We start from the raw sequence: 12,107 nt of genomic DNA on the forward strand, positions 1-12,107 counted from the left end.
CTTATGACACAGAACATTTCAAGTTTTGTGTTGCTATCTAGTCAATCAGCTTGACAGCTCCATTCTCCAGTTGGCGTTCTCTCTCTCTCTTTCTTCTTTTTGATTGACTTGGCATAACCGCTGACACAATAGCCTCGGACCAAAGGGAATGGTTCTTTTCTAGAGTTATTGTTTTGAATTCTATTCACAGTTAACTATGTCTCACTGAACCCTTCCAGTATAAACAAAATATTTGGATTACTTTCAAAGTAATAATGCCCAAAGGCAAAATTTAATATAAAAACCAACTTTTTTTTCCTTTTTTTGTAACTCAGCAGAAAGACCTGCAAAATATTTAATGCTTGGCAAAATGACCAGGATCGATTTTTACTGTTGCATCAGGTCATCCACTATCTTATCCAGTAAGCAGATTGTTTCGTTTGTATTATTTATTTTTTTAAGCAGATTCTACCAGAGGCAGATGCAACATCAGCTGTTCATGATCAATTCTTCTATAAACATGAGAATGATGCACCTTTCCCCAACCAATGTGGGGAGGAGTCACCTCAAATTACTTGATGCATCTCCAGCTAACCTTGCAGTAATTAAAGAAAAACTCTATTGTGCAGAATCCATGCTGCTTTAGTCATCAACTAAGCAAATTAATAATAGTCAGTTCCTAAATACTTCCCTGAATAACTTAGAATATGTTAGGGGGAATGATTAAAAACTTCAAGTTCTAGAGAATTTTTCTTCATCCTGTTCATTATCGAGATAAAATATCTATCTAAATATGAAATATTAGTAGGTAAGACAATCTGATCTTGGCTGTCACTGGTCTTCAAAAGGAATTTATGTCAGTTAATTCTTCTTAGGAATATTTTCTCTGACAAAATCATCAACAACATGCATAGAAAGTTGTCTGGAATTTATCAGCTTCAAATGACGGATTCTTAGGAGGTATTTCTAGACTCAGGGGTAATGGTTAATAGTCACAGAATATTATTTTTCCTGATGCTTTATAGCTAGAGTTTCTATTTTTTTTTAATCTGGAAATAATATGTCTAAAGTTATTTTAGCATTATGTCTACCTTGGACAAAATAAAGGCAAGTTTCTGGATGACACAAGAAATAAAATTATGAACTGAATGAAATGAGTAGTATAAATACAAGGAATAACGTAGTGTTGCTATAACCAACGGTCATTGGTTTATTCCTGGTTTATTTAGAAAAATTGGCATGGAAATTTAAAGAAGCACATTGTATGGCCCAGAGTCATCATTGTGTTTTGTAGACCAGTGGCAGACATCACGTTGTTCTAATCAACAGACTTTTTCTTCTTCTTTTTTTTAAAGATTTTATTTATTTATTTGACAGAGAGAGAAAGAGAGAGAGAGCACAAGCAAGGGGAGTGGCAGGCAGAGGGTAAGGGAGAAGCAGACTCCCTGCTGAGCAGAGAGCCCAATGCGGGGCTTGAACCCTGGACCCTGGGATCATGACCTGAGCCAAAGGCAGCTGCTTTAACTGACTGAGCCACTCAGGTGCCCCAGACTTTTTCTTCTTATATTTATGTTGCTTTTGCTTACCTTTCTCATGGATTTTAATTTTTACCTAATGAAATCATTAGCTTTGGATTCAAACAGACCTGAAATTGAAGCTTGACTTTGAGAGTTATGACTTGTTTAACCTTAGCTAAGTTAACTTCTCTTAGCTTTAGTTTCTTCAACGGTAAAATGGTGAGGTTGAATGGAAATACAGTGAAATGAAATACTTTGGGTATGTATACACACACAGACACACACACACAAGCATCTTAATGATTTTTAATCAGGTGAAGATATAATTAAGTAAATACATAAATATACATGCATTCATTCAATTATTATTTCATAAACGCCTCTTCTCCTTGACGTGGTTCTGGTCTTTGGCAAACCAGAACCCAATAAAATAAGACTCTAGATTTTGAAGAACATATAGAATTTATACAGGGAATATGTGAATAACTATGTAAATAACTCCCAATAAGGCAACGTAATAATTATGATAGTAGAAAAGTGACTAAAGAAGCGAGGAAACACAGAGGAGGGAATGATTTAATGATTTAATTTGAATTTGACCTTGAAAAATGAGTAGGAATGTGGCAGTTCAGGGGGGGAAAGAGAATTCCCAGCCAAGAAAATGAGCAATACTTCAGAGGTGTTCAAGTACGCATTGTGTCTGGAATGTGAATTAGAATTGGCGAGAGGACCCAGTGACCTCAGCTTTACTGAAGAAACAACTTTTTTTCAGTTTCACCATTGTTATTAATAGCAACACTGTTGCAAATACATAATTCAGTCAGTTCTGATATCTCTATCCATCAGTACTATGATCACCTACTGCCAAATGTGGCCATCTTTGTTTTCAATAATGGATTTTGGAATATCTTATTTCTATCCATTTCCTCTCGTACATTAGATAGGATGACATGACCTTATTTATTGTCTTCTAGGCACTCCACACTCCATTCCCTTGCAAAAAAATATCAACATCCTTATAGGAGCTCATAATTACATTATTCTGCAGAATGACACAAAACAAAACAAAACACCCTTAATTTGATTTAATTTATTTTCATTTTCATTTAATTTCAAGAGTTGCTATCAACCTTCATGGATCTATCATCCCTCTCTATTCTTTCCATTATTTCAATAAGGTCCTCATTGGCTCAGAATATAGATTTCATGCAAATACAGCATTAATGGAACAGTAAAGATTAATTCTGAAGCTTGACTGCCTGGGCTTGCATCCTGAGTTCACTATTCCATAGCTATACAGCTTTTGACAAACACCTTAGCCTCAGTGCCCTTATCAGCAAAATGGCAATAATACTAATACCCCTCTCATAGGATTAAATGAAACAAGAATAGGTGAGTTAATACATGTGTAGTATTTAAACAGTCTGGCACATGATCAACAGTCTGTAGGTTTTAGACTAATATTACTATTTCTCTTCAAAATATAAATGAATAATTTGGCTGTTGTAGATAACACTGCTATAAACATCATGGTACATGTATCCATTTGGATTAGTATTTTTGTAACCTCTGGGTAAATACCTAGTAGTGCAATTGCTGGGCCATAGGGTAGTTCTACTTTTAACTTTTTGAGGAACCTCCATACTTTTTTCCAGAGTGGCTGCATCAGTTTGCATTCCCATCAACAGTGCAAGAGGGGTCTCCCTTCTCCACATCCTTGCCAACATTTGTTTGTTTCTTGTGTTGTTGATTTTAGCCATTCTGATAGGCGTGAGGTGATATCTCATTGTAGTTTTGATTTGTATTTCCCTGATGATAAGTGATGATGAGCATCTTTTCACATGTCTGTTGGTCATCTGGATGTCTTCTTTGGAAAAATGTCTGTTTATGTCTTCTGCCCATTCTTAAATTGGATTATTCATTTTTTGAGCATTGAGTTTTACAAATTCTTTATATATTTTGGATACTAACTCTTTATCAGATATGTCTTTTGCAAACATCTTCTCCCATTGCATAGGTTGCCTTTTAGTTTTGTTGACTGTTTCCTTCATTGTGCAGAAACTTCTTATTTTGATGAAGTTCCAATAGTATATTTTTGCTTTTGTTTCCCTTGCCTCACTAGACGTATCTAGAAAGAAGTTGCTATGGAAACAGACCGTGTCCATCAACTGATGAATGGATAAAGAAGATGTGTGTATAAATGTATAATGGAATATTACTCAACCATAAAAAGAATGAAATCTTGCCATTTGCAATAACATGAGTGGAGCTGGAGAGCATTATGCTAAATGAAATAAGTCAGTCATAGAAAGACAAATCCCATGATTCACTCATAAATGGGATTTAAGAAACAAAACAAATGACCAAAGCGGGGGGGGAAAGGAGAGGGCAAAACAAACCAAGAAACAGACTCTTAACTATAGAGATCACACTGATGGTTACCAGAGGGGAGGTGGGTGGGGGGATGGGTTAAATAGGTGATGGGGATTAAGGAGGGCACCTCTTATGATGAGCACTGGGTGTTGTATGGAAGTGTTGAATCACTAAACTGTACACCTGAAACTGCTATTATACTGTGTTAACTAACTGAAATTAAATAAAAACTTAAAAACAAAACTCGAAAAACTCACAAAATATAAATATAAAATATAACTTCAGGTTATCATTTCAAATGATTTTTAAATGACTTACAATGATTTTTTTCAAATGATGCATGAACATATGCTTCTAAGAGAGGCAAGGAATGACTAAGTATATGAAATATAAATGAAGCTCTCCCTTTAATACCTTGCACACCTATCCCACATTTCAGAGGGAAACTCTGGTAGCCGTTTCACAGGTATAATTCTGGTTCTCTAGCTCTGTTTCTTTGAGCATAAATTAGGTCTTGCCCAATGAATTGTCCTGGAATTTAATTATTTTCTATTTAACAATTTATTGTAGGTACGTTTCCATAAAAATACGTAGTAAATTCATTTCTTTATGAAATATTTCCCCTAGAGTAGTAATATGTCAGGCCTTTTTCTATTTGCTAGAGATACATCAAGGAACCAAAACTCCCTGCCCAACTGAAGCTTCCCTTTTCTTGGATGTGTAGGTTCTTCATTTCTAATGACTACAGTACATGAGAGAGTATGAATCCAACATAAGTTCTTTCACCACCCCTCTACTGGAAGACATGTAAATGGTTTTCAGCTTTTTGCTAATAGTGCTGACACCCTTAATACTCATGTTTCTATGAGTTTTTAATTTTTAAGAGAGATTCTAAGTAGTGGAGCTACTGATTTAAAGGGTTTTTTTTTCTTTTATAGAAACTAACAAACTGCCTTTCAAAAAGACTGTCAATTTACACTCTTACCCAGAGTGCTTGAAAATAGCTATTCCCCTACAGCAACCAAATTGATGTCTGCAAAACAATGTCTTCAAGAATGTTTATAGAAGTGCTACAAAAGGGATTTTCTTTAGCCAAATAAATTTGAGAAACACTATAGTTTTCTTTATTGAAGTTTTCATGTTTCAGTGCATTATAAATATCTGAAGTTGGTGCATAATACACAGTATTTTTCCACCCTATGTATTTTAACAAATTGAGGAACAGTGTCCTATTTGTTTTTATGTGACAAATGACGTGTGAATTGCTTAGAATTATGCCAATCCTTTTAGGCCTGTACTATCTAGGAAACATGTAGGCTACCAGAATCTAGAACATGGTATAAATCTTGTCTTATTTTTCCCCACTACATTTTCTTAGGTAAAGACAGGCTATAGTGATAAATACTGTCCAAAATATAATGGATCAAATATAATAGAAGTTTATTTTTTACTCACATAACAGGAGATGGTGGCTGTTCCTGAGCAGCTTGCATCTCCTTAACACATAGTTGAAGCTTCCCTCAAATAATTCCACTGCCTTCTAGGGTCTCATCATCATCTGCACTCCAGTGGTGGATAAGCCAAGAAAGTATGGAGTAGGCAAACCTTCTTAAAAGCCTTGATTTAAGTTGAGCAGGTCACTTTTGTACATTCTTTTGGCAGGAACTGTATAAATAGCCACGCATAACTGTGAGAGGGGCTGGGAAATGAAATCTAACTCTGCGCCTAAGAAAAAAGGGAAATGATTATTGGCTAAAAATCTCCATTCTCTCACACAGCTAACAGGTCTGTAATAACAACATGCTAACCATATTTGAACGTTCATTATAGGGCTGGCTCAGTTCTAAGCAGTTTATTTGTATTAGCTCACATAATATTCAAAACTATTGCATGAGGTAGGTACTTCCATTTCATAAATTAATAAGGTGAGTCAAGGTCACAGAGCTGGTAAGGATAGAAGCCCAAGCGGAGAGCCTAACCCCTTCCCCTTTTGCCATGCTGCCTCTCACTGATTCAGGGTGCCCCATAGACTGGTGTCCTGGGGTCACTGTTGCCTCCCACGTGGTCTCCTTTGCCTCTCAGTTCCCTCTGACTTTTTCAACAACTCTACCTTTCTCCCAGGGTCCTGGCTCCATTTTCAAGAGTGAATATTAGATTCATCACATCCTTCTAAAGACACTTTAGCTCATCCAGATAATTCATAGTGATACAATAGAAACAAACTTTTTCTTGCTAATCTTGGTCATGTCATAGAATATAATTTTCATACTCGATTATGACTATTTCAAACTTGGTTTACATTTGACTGTCTTCTATGAAGAACCACAGTCACAATTTTCCTTCTACTTTCTGGTTACTATTCTCCCCTAACACTTCCAGAAAAGTTTCTCTTATGCTGACTAAATATAAATATTGTTGTAACTTGAAATTCATTTTCTATATCTTTTCTCCTCCTTTTGGAATAATCATATTCGGTGCATGACTTCACTTAAAATCTTAACTGTTTTTCAACCTGGGGTCCTAGCAAGCTAGTTGTCAGGGAAGCAGTAATGGTTGCATAACAATAGAAGTATGAGGGTACATCAGAGCACCTAGGATAACTTTGCAAATTAATCTGCCTTGACCTTCACAGAACCAAAAATTCTTATATGCTCATTGTAGCAGCTAGTTTTGCTATAATAGCTATCGCTGTCGTGCTGAGCAACAAACCTCTAAACTACAACTCAGTGACTTAGAAGTTATTCTCACACTCCCAAGTCTGTGAGTTGGCAGGGTAGTTCTCCTTTAGCCTGAAGGTCTGTGGGTGGACTGGGACAAGTTTCCTCAATGTGTATCTCATCTCCCTGAAGTGTGCAGGCTGCCTGGGTTTTTCTTCTTGTAATGATGGCAGAAATGCAAAACAGCAAGCCCAGACATGACAACACATTTTATACCTCTGTTTGCAACATACTGGCTAAAATACTGTTGATCAAAGCAAGTCACATGCTGAGCCCTAAATCAAGGGGTAGAGAAGTGTATACCACATCTAGTGGGGGATACTGCAAAATCACAAGGCACAGGGAATGGGTACAAGGAGAGGAGAAAAATTGGGAAAGTAATTGAATATGCTGCACTCCTATTTTGAGATGTACAAGTACAATCCATGACTTTAGTTGATATGAATGTCCCGAAATCTGTCAACTCTGTTGAGGTAGATAAAAAGCATGAGAACTCTGGTATAATTGTTGACAACTACTAAGCTTATATCTTTGACTCAGGCCACTCTCTTGTGCTTTTGATCATTTTTTATAATTTTTTTAGTTTGTATTTGTTGAGCACCTACTAGATATAAAGAATTATATAAGACACTGGGGGTACAGAAACAAGAAAACACACCCATGGCCCTGTCACCACAAAACTCAGAGCCTAACTGGACGATAATTAACAATAATAATTACCAAATTAAAATTGTGAAAGGTGTCTTGAAAAAGAGAGTTATAAACTCAGTGTTTATAACTGGGAGATATGACCTATTCTATTATTACAAGGAGTGTTCACCTGAAATGATATTTTAGCTGCACTAACAGGCTTAGTTAAAATTACCTGGATGAACTCTAGGCCGAACAAAAGCATATGAAATATACCCAAAATGGTGTAGGAAATAATAACTAAGTCCAGCTGAGAGAGTATAGAAAAAAAAAAAAAAAAAGAAAAAGACTGGTGACAGCTACCAAAAGAATAAAAAGCATAAGGTGATAACCGGTCAGAGGTCAGATGTATAGGGCCTTAGTTTAGTTCTTAAAAGTAATGGGAAGTCATGAAAAGGTTTTAAGCAGAGGTGAGACATAATCAAATTTGCATGCTCAGTCTGGACCTAAGTCAGGAAACAGGAAGTATCAGTTAAGAAGTTATTGCAGTTTTTCATAAAAACAATTAGAATGGGTTAGTGGCAGAGGATGTAGAGAGATTGAATATTTCTAAGACAGAGTAAGTGGTATAAGCCACAGAACTTGGTGATTGAATTGAACACTTCCCACTTAAAAGAGTGTGGTCAAGAATGACTGTAGCTGCCTGGGTTGTGCAGCTTGGTGAATGCTGCTACCATTTGCAGAGATGGAAAATTAAAACAAGATCAACTTTACAGGGAAGATCATGAATTCAGTTTTGAAAATGTTGGAAATGAAAATAAATGTAGCAATGGGGCACCTGTTTAGATAGATGAGTCTGGAAGAGGACCAGTTTCATGGGGAAGATCATGAATTCAGTTTTGAAGATGTTGAAGAGAAGATGAGGCATTCATGTGTATACGTGGATAACCTAACTAGATATATGAGTTTGGAGCTCATAGAAAATGACTGGACAAGAGAAAGAAATTTGAGAATCATTAGTGTATAGATGTACTTGAATCCACATGTGTGCATGAGATCATCTTGGAAGAGATTATAGAGAAGACTGAATAGCAAGAGCTTATGAATGTCATTAAAAGTTAGTTTTAGGAAGAAGAACCAACAAAAGTGAAAGGTGAAAGAGAAACCAGTTGTGTGTGATGACACAGGATAAGATATGTATTCAAGGAAAAAAATGTATTAGTAGTATTTAATATTGCTGAGAGACCAATCATTATGAAGACAAAAAAAAAAAAAACTGTTGGTTTGATTATGTGGTAAGTGGTTCTCTAACTTCCTCAACTGAAATGACTTCTTCTGTACTCCTCCTTGGCGATCTACTCCAAGAGTCACCCTAGATCTTATCATTTAATCTACTCATGCCCCCAAGTTACTTATCAAAAATGGGCTTCTCTATTTCCAGGTTTCACATTCAATTTATCCTACTGTGGCCATTCTAACATGTAACTGTGACTGTCTATTATGAGTCACTCCATTAGTGTCTTGTTTTATTTTATTTTTCCTCATTCAGTTTATAACATTTTGGTCAATACCCCACTCACCTCCACTTTCATGGAATCCATATGGCAAAATTTTAGCCCTGGATTAACAAGTATGTACTGGGTCAGCTGAGTACTACTAGAAAAAGCCACAAAATAGGGGAGGCTGTTTCTACAAAATATTCTTGACCACCATGTCATCTGGGCCTTCAACAATGCCTGTCAGTTTTACCATGTTTCTCTGGATAGTCCATTCCTTACTTTCCAGAATAGCACATGGTATGGAAACAATTAAAAAATTTCTGTGATAAAGACTTTCCAATACTTCTCCATTCCCCTAAAATCACCACTGGCTCATGGTTCTTTCATTTTTAAAAGCTGATTCTGACTCTTACTATATTTCCATCAGATAAGGGTCACTGTACTGCTTGTTAACAAGCCTAAAAATCTTTCTGCATCTACATTCATCTTTTCTCTTTCCCTCTAATTCAACACATTAGGTGTCCTTTCTCCAATCTAAGGCCAAGACTTTGCATAAATTTTGAATCCCATTTATCCCATCCTTCATAAAACTGCATTGTATGATTTTCCTTTTACTCTTTGTAATTTCAACTTTGACCCTTCTCATCAGCACTTAAAATGCTGAAATATCCACTATCTTAAAAAAAGAAGCCCTCCCTTCTCCTGGATACTGTGACTAATCACTAAGATTGCCGTCTTCTGAACATAGACATTCATTCTGCTAGTTGCCAGAAGTACTCACTACTGATGGCTCACAGCTGAGTCCCTCTGCAGGCATTGCCATAAGTAGTGTTTAAAAAGAATCTCATCTCCTATAGATGGAGGGGGGTGAAAAAAAGCTGAGGATTAAGCCCAGATCTTAATTACAAGGGTAGCTGAGCTCCAGAGAATGTTGAATTTCAACTCCGCAAGTCTGTTCTGCCAAAGTCAGGGCCCTGATTAAGAAAAAGTGGAACTTGACATTTTCAGATGAGAACATCTGGATCAATGCACTCAAAATTTTTAATCCTCAGATTCTGCTAACCCATCTGGGCCTCCTCTTAAAGGCTAGTGCTAACCATTACTTGAGGACAAGTCAAAGGCCTCTGTCTTACAAGACAATGCGCATACCCCTCAGGATTTACTCTCACCTTCTCTTCCGATCATCAGACTAATAGAGAAGGTCAAGGTAAAATACAACTCAGTTGGAACATGATGCAGCTTCTGAGGGAGGAAAGAAACTATACCCCAAAGAAGCTACAGAACTTAACCAAGATATACCTACAGAGGCAGGGAAGTTTGTGTGGTTTTAGGTCAGGTGAGTTCTGCATTCAGAAAGGAGGTGGTAGAACATAAAGTTGGAAAAGAAAGAGTTTATCAATATGGGAGCACTTTCCCTTGATAGAAGAATTAATATCTGGTAAGAGCCCTAGGAGATAGTGCAAAAACCTGCTGGAATGGCTCTTGGAAACTGGGAGAAAGTGAGGACCAATACAAAGTGAAGTAGAAATGCAGCAATTAGTATGAAAAGTGATGGAAGAAGTCATCAAAAGGCTCAGAGAAATTAGTATGGTAGAAGCATTTTACATAAGGCTGGAAATAACCACCAGCCAACCATGTTCCACAAGGGATCTCAGAGGACACCTTTATTAAATTATTAAGGAATGTCCCAGGAATCTCAGTGGTAGCTGTCCTCTGTAGACCAAGACTGAATATAGGAGATGCTACTGTGAAACTGGACTTTGTGGTAATAATGAGGATGAGAGGATCCAAAATAATCATAAAGGAGGCCGGGAGCAGTGTTTAACTGTGAGAGGAAGATGAGAACAGTTATTTTAATGAAGAGCAGTTTCCAGGGGCAGTGTTTGAGGATAGTACTGGCTCACAGAGAGCTATGGAGATGGTTTACAGAACACTGTGCATGCAAGGGCAATGAAGAGGGGCAGCCAACAAGGGTATTATTAATCTAAATAATCAAAAGAAGTCAAGATCAGATGATCAGGAGGCTAAGGAAATGGCCATAATAAAAAGTCATCATCCTTTGCCTGGTTTCCAGACATGCCAGTTTTTAGACTGAGCACCCAGGAAGTGAAGAAGTTGGTTCACGAGGAGGAAGTACCCTGCAACCCCATGTCAAAAGTTTTTGGTGACTTTAGGCAAATTACAAAATCTTTCTCTATTTTTTTCTTTTTAAAAAATAGGGGTAATAACAGTGTTGTCCTCTTGGAGCTCTTATATGGATTAAATGAAATAATGTCTGTGGCCTTTGATAAAAGCTTAAAAGCACTAGATGTTTATTTTGTAACAGAAGTGGGAGTATTAAGAAATCATCTCTTCTATTTATATAGGACAATTATTAACATAATAGTTGTCACCAATAACACACAGGAATCGGTCTCTTTCTAAAAATCTCAGCTCTCTTTCATACATACGTGGTGCAATGAGATTCAGTGACCACTTCACCAGTTGTTTCATCTGTTCCTTGGGTTCTTCTGCACAACCCATCTTTTATCTAATCTCTTTCAACTTTTGAACTGTGCCGCTTGATCTTTCAATTCTTGATCTGTAAAGAAGAATATATTTTTAATAATTCACCCTAAGAATCAGATCATTGTCTATCACTCAACCTCTTTCTGATGCCATCAACTTAAAGCTTCTGGATTCCGTTTTATCATAAATATTTCAATAAATCCATAGGTACCTTTGGAGATTTATTTTTGAGAAAAAGGAACATCCTTAGATGTTTTAAAAAAGGCTCGTTAGTACTTTCAAAATGCAATAATTGGGCCAACACTAATCCTTTATTTTATGAATTGTGGATATTTGCATCCTATTCAAGTACATTTTTTCAGATTTTGTTCAAATACAAAATTATCTTAAATTGCTGGCCAATAATTTTTGGAAGCTTTCTGTTTTGAAAATGAAAGAAAAATTCAAAAAGAGTAAAAAAGATACTCCATATAACTTGCCTTTTGCAGGGACTGAGAGTAATTCTACTTGGCAAGAGAAGAAATGGTAGCCAGAGTCTTCTGTCAGAGACAAAAACTAAAGTAATTCAGTTTTTAATTTAAATGAAAACTAATAAGGTTAAAATTTGCAAACTTACCTAACTTTATATTTACCCCTCTTGCTGCAGAGCTATCTTACAGCTACCATCTGAAGAAAGGTCGCAGTAAGTTTAATTACATCACTAGTAAGTCATTTCACTTTAGAAATATTTACTGAGCTCAAAATGCATGTGTAAAGGCAGCCTCCACTAGGTACCGTCAGTCTGCAAGTATGAATGAGTTTGATCCTTTCACCTAAGGAGGTTAGAATCTAATTGGGAAGACTATACGCATGCCATTAATACTGATAAAAGGAAAACTCTGTAA

Source organism: Callorhinus ursinus, unplaced genomic scaffold (genome assembly GCF_003265705.2).
Source record: "Callorhinus ursinus isolate GAN/ISIS: 27379988/994484 unplaced genomic scaffold, GSC_fseal_2.0 scaffold9, whole genome shotgun sequence".
Lineage (NCBI taxonomy): Eukaryota > Metazoa > Chordata > Mammalia > Carnivora > Otariidae > Callorhinus > Callorhinus ursinus.